The 12,734-nt window shown below is 40.8% G+C and overlaps 1 protein-coding gene across 1 annotated transcript in view; it reads left to right on the forward strand.

Moving 5' to 3' along the window:
- Positions 1–627: 627 nt before the first annotated feature.
- jakmip2 (janus kinase and microtubule interacting protein 2) overlaps positions 628–12,734 on the forward strand; it is a 31,216-nt gene continuing 19,109 nt past the window's right edge. Inside the window, exon 1 of the mRNA XM_070982705.1 lies at positions 628–793. The gene's annotated coding sequence lies outside the window, so the exon portion shown is untranslated. The remainder of the gene's footprint in view (positions 794–12,734) is intronic.

The raw sequence follows: 12,734 nt of genomic DNA on the forward strand, positions 1-12,734 counted from the left end.
TTTACCACAAGCTTTGCATTTCTACACATGGAAACAAACATTACACATTCTGAGTATTAAATATACAAACGCAGTCTAACCTCAGCCTAGCCTCGTGTTGTGCAGCAGTAACTGCGCAATGTCAGAAGCATGTTCAGCAAGTTTTAGAGTGTAATTATGATCATTTAAAAAGCACATGCAACACATGGCAGTTCTCCAGCCTATACAACAATTATAAAACTACACTAGCAGGAGCTCCATAGCCACTTAGAGATGAGCGCGTCAGACAACATTGCTGGAGGGGGGTCAACTTTTTGCCAATATATGGAAAACACCTCTTGTCTCCATTGTTGATGAGTGGATTATTTACTGGGACAAGTAGTAGTATTTTAAATTTGGTCATTTAACTTACTACAGCGACCAGGCACATGAACTCTCTGTGAGTGAAAATGAACTAACTGTTGCCAATAAATCAATGTAAACTAAAATGTGTTTAACTGTCCAAACGCTACAGTTTCAGAGAGGTTGCGGGCCGTGAAGTGGACGTCTCGTTGGGATGCGGGGTGTCGGTGCTGGACTGCGGCGGCTCTGGGGCCCGCGGAGCTGGAAACCAGTGAGCTCATTCTGGCTGCACGGAGAGGAGGGCGGGGCTCCCAGCATCATCACCACCGGCCATCACTGCTTCATTGTACGGGCTGCTGCTGATGCTGAGATCATAGCGTAGGGGGGCGATTTTTATACCGATAAAGGATCATGTCATGGACACGGTTTCACGCAGATTAAGACTCCGCACTCGACGACGATCGATTACGAGGTAAGGCAACGAAAGCTGCTTAATATGTTTGGTTTAACACCGTCTGGGCTGGGAGTCTCTGGGACTAGCGGGCCTGCTGCTTTGAGTCAGGCTGATCATCTCAGCGCCGATGATCACACATTGGGCTCGTTTTCATTTCACTGCCACTTTGAATCAAAAAGGTAACGTTGCAGCGATGCTATCATCGTGCACGATGGCACTCACACGCGGAAATTTTGTCTCAGTCGCAGCGTGTAGCTTTGGCTCAGCCTGCATGTCGGAAGTGACAGAGCTCGGCCTACTCGAGCAAGCCCTTCGAAGATGACGAGGATGGAGCTTGTGGCCGCCTGGTGATTTTCCTCGCCATGCAGGGGCCAGTCACACACGACGGATGCTCGCGCTGCACCGAGCATCGTCTGAGTGTGTGATTTCTGCGGCTGGTAGGCTTTTCCGTAGCCCGTACTACAGCGTCCAGCTGTTGATGCCTGTGCCTCAGGTACAGCCTGATGCGCACTGGCTTCTCTACGTACAGTGTGCAGCATGTGATTTTCTTTCTGCTTGACAGGTCATCAGACATCACTGGACATGTTTTGAAAGGATGCTGCAGTGATGTTGCAGGAGGATGCTACAGTCCAGAGTGGGCTGGCAGGGCCTCCAGACTGAGGCACAGGGTCTGTAGCCTGCTGCTGCCTCAGGGTGTTACACTGGCCTGATTTAACACACATCAGCCCTGCTGGGAAGGCGTTTGTCACAGCACTGTTTCAGGAGGGGCACAGATGTAGGTCGGTGACTGACCAGTAGTTAATAGTTTATGGATTTATTTGCAAAGCCCTGTAGCACAGATTGATGGAGCAGAAATGACGCCAACAGATAAAATAGGCCAATAAAGTTGGATAAATTACTCATAATAATGGGCAGCATTAACAGATAGTGTTAGTGTTTCTCTTCGTTTTGATTGGACCTGTCATATTAATATTACAATTTCATCACAATTTGATTAGATGTTCTTTAAGTGGCCTTTAAAGAGGGTGATAGTGGTACTTTCTATTAATTTCTGCATCCACCTGCCATCAAGTCTTGTTGCGTTACAGGACATTGTCACATAATTTCTTAGATATATTCCCCTCCATGTGTTGCTGCTCATCTGCCATCAGTGGACAGTCTCATCCATGCAATCAGCTGTTACACGAAGCATTACGCTGGATTTCAGCTGTACTGCACAAGTTAATGCTTTAAAAATGACTTCTAATAAAGGTCAAACTGATTGTAAAGGAACATCCAATTGAGATTGGACAGTTGTATTACATAAACACAAGCAGTCTCAACCAAAAATCCCAGCAGGTTTGCTGGATCACAGATAAATTGTGTTTGGTTTTGACAACGAATATAGATTCATTACATTTATTGTTTGTGACTTATAATGCACTTTAAAATGCAAATTGATCATTCAAGTCACATGCAAGCCATGGAGCAGGAAGCATTAGCAGAGCTCTGTTCATACCCTACGTTGGTATTTTGACCTGAGGCAGATGGATAAGAAGCCATTTTTGGCCTGAACTAAGAAGCAGTCAAAACATAATCCACAAACAAGCAGGAGAGTGCTGCTTCACTCCAGCCAATGTGATGACACTTTAAACCAACTTACATCATAAACAGATCCCAGACTGATTAAACTTAAGTTGCTCATTGTCATTGGGGCAGTCCTGGCAATGGTCTGATGAACACAAACCCTCTCAGTGAGAACATCCCGGGAGTTTTGTTGAATCGCGGGGCTGTACATTAACTTAATGTACATGTGTTGAACATTTTGGAGCACACGCCACAGAGTTGTAGCAGGAGCACAGAACATCTGTTATTATCTCTAAACACAACCACAAGTTGTGCAGTCCATCAGTGGAACAGGCATGTGACCAGAGGAGGACATTAATGTTGCATGCAAACCATAACCATAAGTCTTTTCCAACAAACATTTTCTTTATTTGCCCATAATGGCAAACGGCAGGGACATAATGAAGCTAACACATCCATATATTATGCTTAAAATGAGCAAATCTCAGTAAATCAAACAATGTCGTTTGTATTAAATCCATATCGACCAGACGGTATGAATCCATAAAGTGCATCCAGCTCGTGAGAGGCGTCTCTGCCACCAGCGTCTTGCAGCAGATTCTGTTCTAACCCAATCAAACAGGAGAAAATGCCAGACTTCTGTGCTGCTTTTGGACGTTTGAGCAAAATAAATGGCCAAACCATGCAACCGGGAATAACATTCCACAAGCAATCTCGATATTTTACCGTTACAGTGTTGTGACTGTTGAAATTGATATTACCATCAATCTATCATCAGCACATGCCTGTCCTGATACTAGATTAAACTAACTTATGTCATGTAAGAATTTATTGAAGCTAAATTTGGGTTGTTCACCTCTGCGTATAAACATGCAGCTGTAACTTACTTCCTTTTTATTTTCAGTTGTACAACCCCGATTCCAGAAAAGTTGGGATGCTGTGTGCGATCATTTGCTAATCCTTTTTGACACATACTCAATTGAAAACAGTACAACGGCAATATATTTAATGTTTTACCTGATCAGCTTTATTGATTATTGTAAACACATGCTTATTCTGAATTTGATGCCAGCAACATGTTTCAAACAAGTTGTGATAGGAGCAACAAAAGACGGAGTGTGACTTCCTGTGGCTTCCTGTGGCAGGTGAGTGTCACTCATTCGGCAGTTGAGAGACGCCTCCTTTAATGCAATTATTTCCGCCTCAGAGGTTATGGTTTTGATCGTTTAGCTAAATAAAATGAAAGAAAAATACACTCTTTACTTATAATTACTTTTATAGTCATTTAAACATTCAGTCACAGTAATGAAAGACAAATCCCCCATTTTATTATTCTCAAAAAATACTTAAAAACACAGGCTACGAAATAAATATAAAATAAAAATATGAGAAGAGATTTGGCAGCATGTTTGTATGTAAAATAGAGGAAAAGGAGGACTTTATTGAGTCGTGTTGTGTGAACTGATATTTAATGCATTGAAAAAGGTGTAATTTATGTTATTGTCAGTGGTTCCATAATACTGACTGTATTAATAATACATTTTAATGAAAAGTATCTTTTGGCATCAAGGCCTTTATTTTTTCTGTCTGCCAGGACTCGAGAGCACAGAAACTGTTTTTTCCTCATTTGTTATTCATTTTTTTAAACTATAAGCACCACATTAATCAGCACTTTATCAAAAAGATTTTATCCTTATTTGTCTTTATTTTAATTTTAGCCAGTTATGTAAGTATAATGATCATAAGATGGTGATAATGCTTGTCCTGATCATTTTTGTTTTTTAATGTCTTAATTGATGTTTTCATTTTTAGATTCTATTGCAATTCTGTATTTTTCTGTAATTTATGACCTAAAACTGCCACCTTCTGGCACTCCTGTGTATACTGTAGCTGATTGTTATAAATGACTATAAAAGTGATTATTAGTAAAGAGTGTTTTTATTCCTTTTATTTAACCAAGGGGATGAAATCATAACCTCTGTTTCTGCATAAAAAGAATGAAAAACAAAGAGGCATAACAGTTTTCCAGCTGCTGACCTGTGATGACAATAAGATGCAGAGAAATTAGGCCCAGATAAATTTTGGCCCTGACCTATTTGAGAGCGAGCTGGCCACTGTGATGCCATTACCTGCCAGTGCCACTCGGAGGATCCTGCCCCTGCTGGAGTCGTGGAATTCCCAAAAAACACCAGTTTGGATCATTCCACTGGTAAACAGGTTCATTGGTAACAGGTGATAGTGTCATGATTGGGTATGAAAGGGGCGTCCTGGACAGGCTCAGTCTCAGGCAAAGCTTCACCACTTTGTGAACACGACTATGAATGATATTACTACAGTACATGGGCTGAGGAACACTCCGAAAAACAGTTTGCAAATGATTGCTTTTATTTACGTTTTACACAGCTTCTCAACTTTTTAGGAATTGGTGTTGTACAAAGCCATTCGGTTGGGTTTATCAGAATGTGCAACGGTTATACAGCAACTCTGCAGATACACTGGCTATACTGTATATTTATACACAATGTGTGACTTTGACTATAAACGAGCAAAACGGGAATATTTCATTAGAAGTGTTATTAAAAACATAACTGTGAAGTCTGCCAGACATAGTCTTGATCTTTTAACTTTAGTGTTTGTTGTCGTTTCTGTATGTATGCTAAATTATTCAAACAAAATACAAATTATACAACAAAATTATAGGATGGCAGCCAATGTTCATGCAGTAACAAGAAAGATCATACATAATTATATAGTTTAAGTTCATCTTAAATATTATAGAACTAAGACTGTTACTGTCTACATAAGAGGCATGGGCTTCTGGGGTAATTTCATTTGTTGCACTGACTGTTTTTTTTTTTTTTTGTAGTATGTGCAGTATTAACAGAGCTCTGTTCACACACTGGGTTGGTAGTTTGACCTCAGATAGATCAGAAGTCATTTAAGGCCTGAACTACAAGCAGACAAAACATAATCCACACACGAGCAAGAGAGAGCTGCTTAACACCAACCAGTTCGGTGTGATTAGGTCACAACCGGAACACACACTGATTGAACCTGGGTTGCTCAGTGACGCTGGGGCAGTGCTGCAGTCAGTCCAATTTGCTTTTGATTGCATAACATGGATTAGTAAACAGAATTACCAAAATGTAAGAGTTTGTTTGCTATGAAGTCCACAGTAGGAGGATTGATTGGTCCAGATGAGGTTTGGATTCCTGCTCCACATATGAATGGACAGTTGTGGACAGATCTGTTAACATGATCACACTATACTGTGTCGCTGTGGGTTGTCTATCAACCCTGTGACTGTGACTTGAATTCAATAGAAGCATCCATGTTTATGTAAATCAAAAAATATAATAATAGATCATTCATAATAATCTTAAATCAGATTATCTACAGTTGTTTGCAATATAGTTGGATCTATGATCTTTATGTAATCAGATGTCCAGTTTTCAATCAATCATAACCAGATTACATATGAAGCGACGTTTTGCCTTTTGGCTTTTTTTTCCAAACATCTGGCACATGACCAGGTCAAATCCAAGCCTGTTCTGCAGCCATATTTGGCATCAGGGTCATCAGTCAAAATGCACGCTTCCATAAGGTTTATCAGTAGCTGCTTTTGTTTTTACCTCAGATCAATTCTGACCAAAATTTTGGAAATTGCTTCGCTACAGAGCTGCTTATATTTTGCCTGGCTGATGTTCTCAACACAGTTCTGGAGGGCTTATGGAAACTTATGATCCCCAAAAGCAACCAAAGCTTATCTTATTCTTTAATCCTAACCTTAACCCAAGGCAAAATATGGCTTGTACGGTAGCTTGACTGGGCAGTGGATGACAGATGGTGGGTCCAGATATAGAAAATGTTGGCTCAAGGTTGAAAGATTTATTTTGGGAACTGAAAGCACCGCCTTTTGTTTTTGAGCAGAAAGAAAGATGCCCACTTATGTCTAATCTCAGCTATTACATGTTCCCAAATGCACATTTCGAAATGTTAATCGCGGGATGTTGAAGCAAATTGAAATTTTGCAGAACACAGAGGCCGCCTCTTTCATTTGTCTTGATGACATCAAATTGAATGGTTGATCTAACGTAATGCAAAATGCAGCACTGGCATGCAGTGCAAACTGTCATGACAAAGACTGGACCATCAAAAAAAGAGCCGAAGTATGTCCTTAAAACCCGTCAATCATTTCTATACAGATTTTCCTTTGGGGGTGGCATCAGGCTGGAGCAGCATCAGGAAGGCTTGTTTGCTTTTCTGATAGCATCCCTCTAGACTGAAAGCAGAAAATCCTGCACTAACACTTCAAATTGATGTGTGAGGAGTCAAAAGTGGGTCATGGTGCCAGCGTGCTTCATGTGGAAGGTGTTAAAGATTATCACCAAGCGACTAAGAGGTGCCCACAGTCAAATGTGTAACAGCTAATGAGCCAGTTTGTTTGTTTGTTTTTTTCTCAGCAGTTATAGGAGACTAAAACAGAGCAATTTGCAGAATGGGTATCAAACGTTTCACTTTCGGCTGGATGTGTTAGTAGTATCAGGTTAGGCAGAACAACTTAAAAAGTCAGCCCCTCAGTGCCTCCGTCGCCTTCATACGGAGCTCGTCTGCCCCGGTTTGCATCAGCAGGCAGCTGTTCTGAGTGATGGATAAAGCCGCTGCATGTTAGCTGCCCGGCACTAAACGGCAGACAGTTAGCGACCAGCTGCTAAAGAGGCAGACATTTTCCAAATTATCAAGACACTTTCAAAATTATTGACCTGTACAGCCGGAGAACTGCTGCAGCTGAAAACGGCGTTTTGCAACAGCTTTAGATGTACGCATGTGCCACGGGTTTGTTTGTTTGTTTGTTTTTTTTAGTTTCGAAACTTTATTAACAACACATGTTACTATATGCCGCCAGTTATCGACAATTTTTCGACAATAAAACACAAGTCACGCCTGAATTATCAGTAATAATCATTTTTATTTCTGCTTCTTTGTGAAACGACATTTCATTGACTGAACGTGGGCCAAGGACACACTGTAGATACGAAAACCAAAATATATTGATTAAAAACCTCAAAATATGAAGTTACATTTTTTTTTAATTGCAAACATTACCTCATTGGAAAGACGCAGAAAGAAAAGCAGTGCCCCTGAAATATAACTTTTGCGAAGTTTTCATTCAGTTGTCAGTTTCAAGTACAATTAGTCATTTGGCAGATCCAGAGCAACGTAGATATGAATTCACACACCGATGGCGCAGCTTCGGGGGCAGTTTTTGGGGTTTAGTATCTTGGCCAAGGACACTTTGGCATGTGGACTGCCAAAGCCAAGGATCGAACCATCGATTGGTGACGATTGGTGGACGACCACTCTAGCTCCTCAACCACAGCCACCCCATTATCATCTAGATGTCACAATGAACAAATAAATCTGTCTTTACCCATATGTCTACTATTGTTAAAATTCAAGCTAACCCAAGTTATAGCCGGTTCCCAGGCTGTTACAACAGCATTGGCTGACACTGAAGGTAGCTAGCTAGCGTTAGCTTAATAATTTAAGTTAACTACTGCTGAGGGTTGACAAAACCGTTAACTTTAGAACTAAATTAAGCTAACTCACCGGCTCACACCTACGTGCAATACTGTTGGTGTAACCCTCTCTCTCTGTATGGCTGTGGGTACAACGTTACCGACTGGCATTTAAACTCAGTTGGTAGAGAACAAAACAGAGCTAGAAGGTAATGGCCTTTTCTTTTTTTATTTTTAAGCGTGTATAACAACGTCAAATGAATGCTAATGCTGCTAATGTTACGTGTCTAAAGGATGTGTAGGTAGGCAGTGGTTTGCTAACATGTTTGCTCTGTCACTTTTATTGGATGGTAATTTTAGTCAGTGTTGTGCTAAAAGCTGACTCCAAGTGACCAAAGGACAACAAAACAATGACTGCATCCGCAATTCCACAAAACATGGCTGTTTTATTGAGTTGACCCAGTGTTCTGCTAAGTTATAGCCAAGTGACACTTGGTGGGTTGGCAGCATGTTTTGGACCAGTAAGTTACTTCCTTGTTGTTAGCATAACTGGCTCAGAGGTCCTGAAAAAAGACTTTTGCCTGCTACCGGAGAAACTGATCTGCTGTCAGTCACAACATGTGTTCATATCAGGCCCCATTCCAACCTTGGGGAAAGGAATCAAACTTTTGAATACATGGCTGACATCGGAAAGCGTCAACCTTGGAATAAAGTTTATTGACAATTTCACTATCTTTTGGAGCTGTGATGAGATACAGCCAAACTCACCTCTTGGCATGCTGTAGGGGAGAGAGGGGTAATGTGAGACATCGGGTAATGTGAGACACCCCCTGTGTCTAGGCAATGGTACACATTTGTGGTCATGTGACCATTATGTTTTCAAGCCCCTCCCATTTCCCCATGGTCACGAAGGAAAGGACCTCATGGTGCTGTGGTAAGCATGTTTTTTTCATAAAAATATATTTTTTGCAGTTAAAAGTAAAAAAAATATGCGCTCAACTTAATCAACTGTTCTGCCAAAGCAAATAAATTTAGGAAGAAAAACTTATATCACACATGTTGATGAACTACCAACATATGAAACCATGTGATGATGCAAGCTGAAGATTAGCCTGAATTGCTAAGAGAGGTTGTTTTTCCGAAAATGGTGGGGGTGGGGTAAAGTGAGACAAATGCTGTGGGGTAAAGTGAGACAGTGTCTCACTTTACCCCACCATGAAGCACAAGTTAAGTTTAGTCCTGAACATATTCTAATGTAATATTACATTATGTATGTTTTATTTTTTAATGTCATTAACATTGTAGAGAATTCATCATGCCAAGGAAATATATGAGGAAGACAGCCTGGGGCCAAACACCCCTCACAGAGATGAAGAGTGCAGCCGCTGAGGTCAAGGAGGGAAAAAAGTCCTTAAGAGCTGTTGCAAGGGACAGAAACATTGATAAATCAAGCTTCCTACGATTTATAAAGAAAGAGAAGAAAGGAGAAACAACAGCAGTGGCCTGGGGTGCAGTAGCCGAGGCTAAAAGAATTCTCACAGATGAGATGGAGGAGGAGCTCGCAAAACACTTAAAACAATTAGCGGAACAGTTCCACGGTCTTTTTCCATCTAAGTGCCGTCAACTAGCATTTGAATATGCAGTTAAAAACAATGTCCCTGTCCCTGCCAGTTGGACAAAGGCACAATGTGCAGGTAGGCTAGGGTGTGCATCACATGATTCTGGTAGATTAACAAAGGCCAACTGATCTTGCCACAAAGCTAAATCTTATAATAATGAACTGTCTACTTTAGGTGAAGCTTGGTTTGGCAGCTTTTTAGCGCGTCGCCATCTCTCTGTCCGAACTCCAGAGGCAACATCCCTGGGAAGGGCAACAGCCTTCAACAGAACAAAGCTAAAAACCAAAGAAAAGGGAAAACCGAGAAAGAAAGCAACCAAAAAGAAGATCGTAGTAAGCAGCTCAGATGAGAGTGATGTCCCTGTCCCACCTGACAATGTGTCTGACCAAGAGGGCTCTGAGGATGAGAGAAGTGATCCAGGAAACAAAGATCTGTCCGTGGGTGACTTTGTCCGAGTTAACTTTGCAACGAAAACCAGGAGTGTTCATTACATTGGCATAGTTGAGAATGTTGAGGATCACGAAATACTTGTGCAATTTCTCAGAAAAATCCAGGGAAACACGAAAGTGTGGGAGAGACCCAAATTTGCTATAAAGGAAAATGATGTGGCACATGTTCCTAAAAGTGATGCTGCCTGAACCTAAAAGGCCTGGAGGAACCACAAGGAGAGAGCAACTCTTCATCTTTCCCTGTAACTTGCAGGGATGGAACATCGTGTAGGCTAGGCCTGGTTATAGGCTGATGTTTTAACCCATGTGGGTCAAGTCAAGTGTTCGAGTCCCAGGCTGTTAATAGCTGGTTATGACTTTGCACATGTTCCTGTGTGATGCCTAAAAGGCCTGGAAGAGCCACATGGAGTGAGCAACTCCTCATCTTTGCCATTTATGTAGAGTAGGCTAGGCCTGGTTATAGGCTGATGTTTCGACCCAGATGGGTCTGGTTAAGTGTTCGAGTCTCAGGCTGTTAATAGCTGGTTCTGACTGTGTTCTAATCTAACTGATTGTCATTGAAATGTTAATTAAAACATTTTGAATTATAATATGTTGTATTTTGATTTTTGTAACGATCAGAGCAAGGTGATGCACAAAGCAGAGGCACAGACAAACAATTTGCAAGTGGGCAAGTCATTTTATTACCAGAGTCGAAACCAGAAGATCAGTCCACACAGGCAGAAGTATTAAAATCACTAAGCTAAACTTGTAGGCAAACTGAAACTGGGTCAAGGTCACAGAATACACAAAGAAATGTTGGATACATTCACTGAAACAGATGAGGCGATCTGGCAAAGAAGGGAGGGAGAGCACTGCTTAGGAACACGAGGGGTGGGGAGACAAAGACAGAAACTCGACAGGAAGAGGGATATGACATAGACAGCTTATCAAAATAAAACAGGAGATAAACAAGAGACAAGAGAGAACAGAACATACCACTAAACAAACCTAGTAGGTCCTGACAATTTTGTTCAGAGTTACTTTGAAGTGTTTAGAAAAAATGTGTTTAATTTACCAATCCCCGTTATTCTGTTACAAGTCCGACATTAGTTCTGGAACGTGTGGTTGTCAAGCGAGCTGTCAGGATTGTAAATGTTACAATATGTATTGTTATGGTAGTTTCAGAGTGGAAAAAGTAAGTGGATCACTTTACCCCCAGCTGGTTCACTTTACCCCATTGATTTTTCGGGTTCGTCTCAGTTTACCCCTGGGCTGGGGTAAAGTGAGACACAAGACCACTTTTTTAAAAACAATCATATTTTCACTTCCCTTCGTCCTGAATACGTTCTGACAATTTCCATTGCAAGGAAACATCCTGAATTAATGGGAAATGTGTAAATTTTACTGATATATCATTTCATCTCACTTGTAAATGTAAAATGCAAATGTAAAAAGTGTCTCACTTTACCTCACTCTCCCCTACCAAAACAAGAATGCACAGATAGGCACCAAGGTCATCCTGCACAGGCAGAAAGCCTCATGCAGCCACTGTTTCTACACAGTTTGTGTGTAATGACATCAGTGCTTATCATTACATTGTATTGGCTAACAAGAAATTTGTAGGTGTTTATGCAGGAATTCTCAGCACTGACTGCGCTTGGTGTCACTAGATATGACAAATGAATCCTGAATAAAGACTTAAGCGTTTAAATCAACAAAAAGAACAACACCAAAGCTATGGAGCCTGTGAATTTACTGGACAGCTTTGAACTTAAAGGTAATCATCAGCTGGGTTTTTTGATTTGGTAATAAAAACATGGTTAAACACTGACAGTGTTTCAGATCTACGCTTCCACATCAGCAAGATGAAAAATGAGGTTTTTTAGAAACGTTTTAGAAACATAGATAAAAACCATTTATAAAAAGGAAAAAAGTGGTTTGTGACGTTATTTCAGGCCAACTTGATTACTGTAACGCACTGTTTACTGGCCTCACCCCCCAAAAAAACACTGAGAGGCTTCAGCTCATCCAGAACTCTGCAGTTAGGCTATTAACCAGTTTTAGCTGCTCTGCACTGGCTTCCTGTAACATTTAGAAATGATTTTAAGGTCCTCCTGCTCGTATACAAGGCCCTTAATGGACTATGGCCAAGCTCCATGGCTAACTCCCTTGTTTATTGTTTGCCTTCAAGATCACTGCGATCATCTGCTGCAGGTCTATTGGAGGTTTCCAGCAACAACCTAAAGAAAATTGGGGATGCAGCCTTTGACTATTACGCCCCAAAGGAACACTGGAAACACTACTTACAGATATCAGGGAAGCCAGCTTGCTGAGTATTTTTAAAAGAAAGCTAACAACTTATCTCTTCACTTTAGCCTTTAACTAGCTATGACTTCCGGACGCAGGACACTTTTGTGCTTTGCCTCGTGCTCATGCGCTGCTGCGCTTCTTTGAAATAGTTGTATTTTACTTGACTTCTATGTAATCTACTTTTACTTTCTTTACTTCTATTTTACTCTCTTTTTATATTTTCTTCCTTATTCTTACTTACTTTTACTATCATTATCAAGTGGGTTTTACTCTCCATCTTATTTAACATTAAATTTTTTTTATTATTATTATTTTGTCCATTCTGTCTTTTCTATGTGAAGCAGTCTTTTGGTGCATGTGATTTCTTTATTCTTCTTCGTATTATTATTATAATTATTATTATTATTATTAATTGAGGCAACATCCGGTGCATGCCCCCTTATTGCCCTTGATGCCTGCCTGTGGGTGTGTAATGGTCATTTGACTAGCCAGCGGATTATTTCCCAGTGCAGTC

The sequence above is a fragment of the Chaetodon trifascialis genome, chromosome 16, assembly GCF_039877785.1.
Source record: "Chaetodon trifascialis isolate fChaTrf1 chromosome 16, fChaTrf1.hap1, whole genome shotgun sequence".
NCBI classification, from domain to species: domain Eukaryota; kingdom Metazoa; phylum Chordata; class Actinopteri; order Chaetodontiformes; family Chaetodontidae; genus Chaetodon; species Chaetodon trifascialis.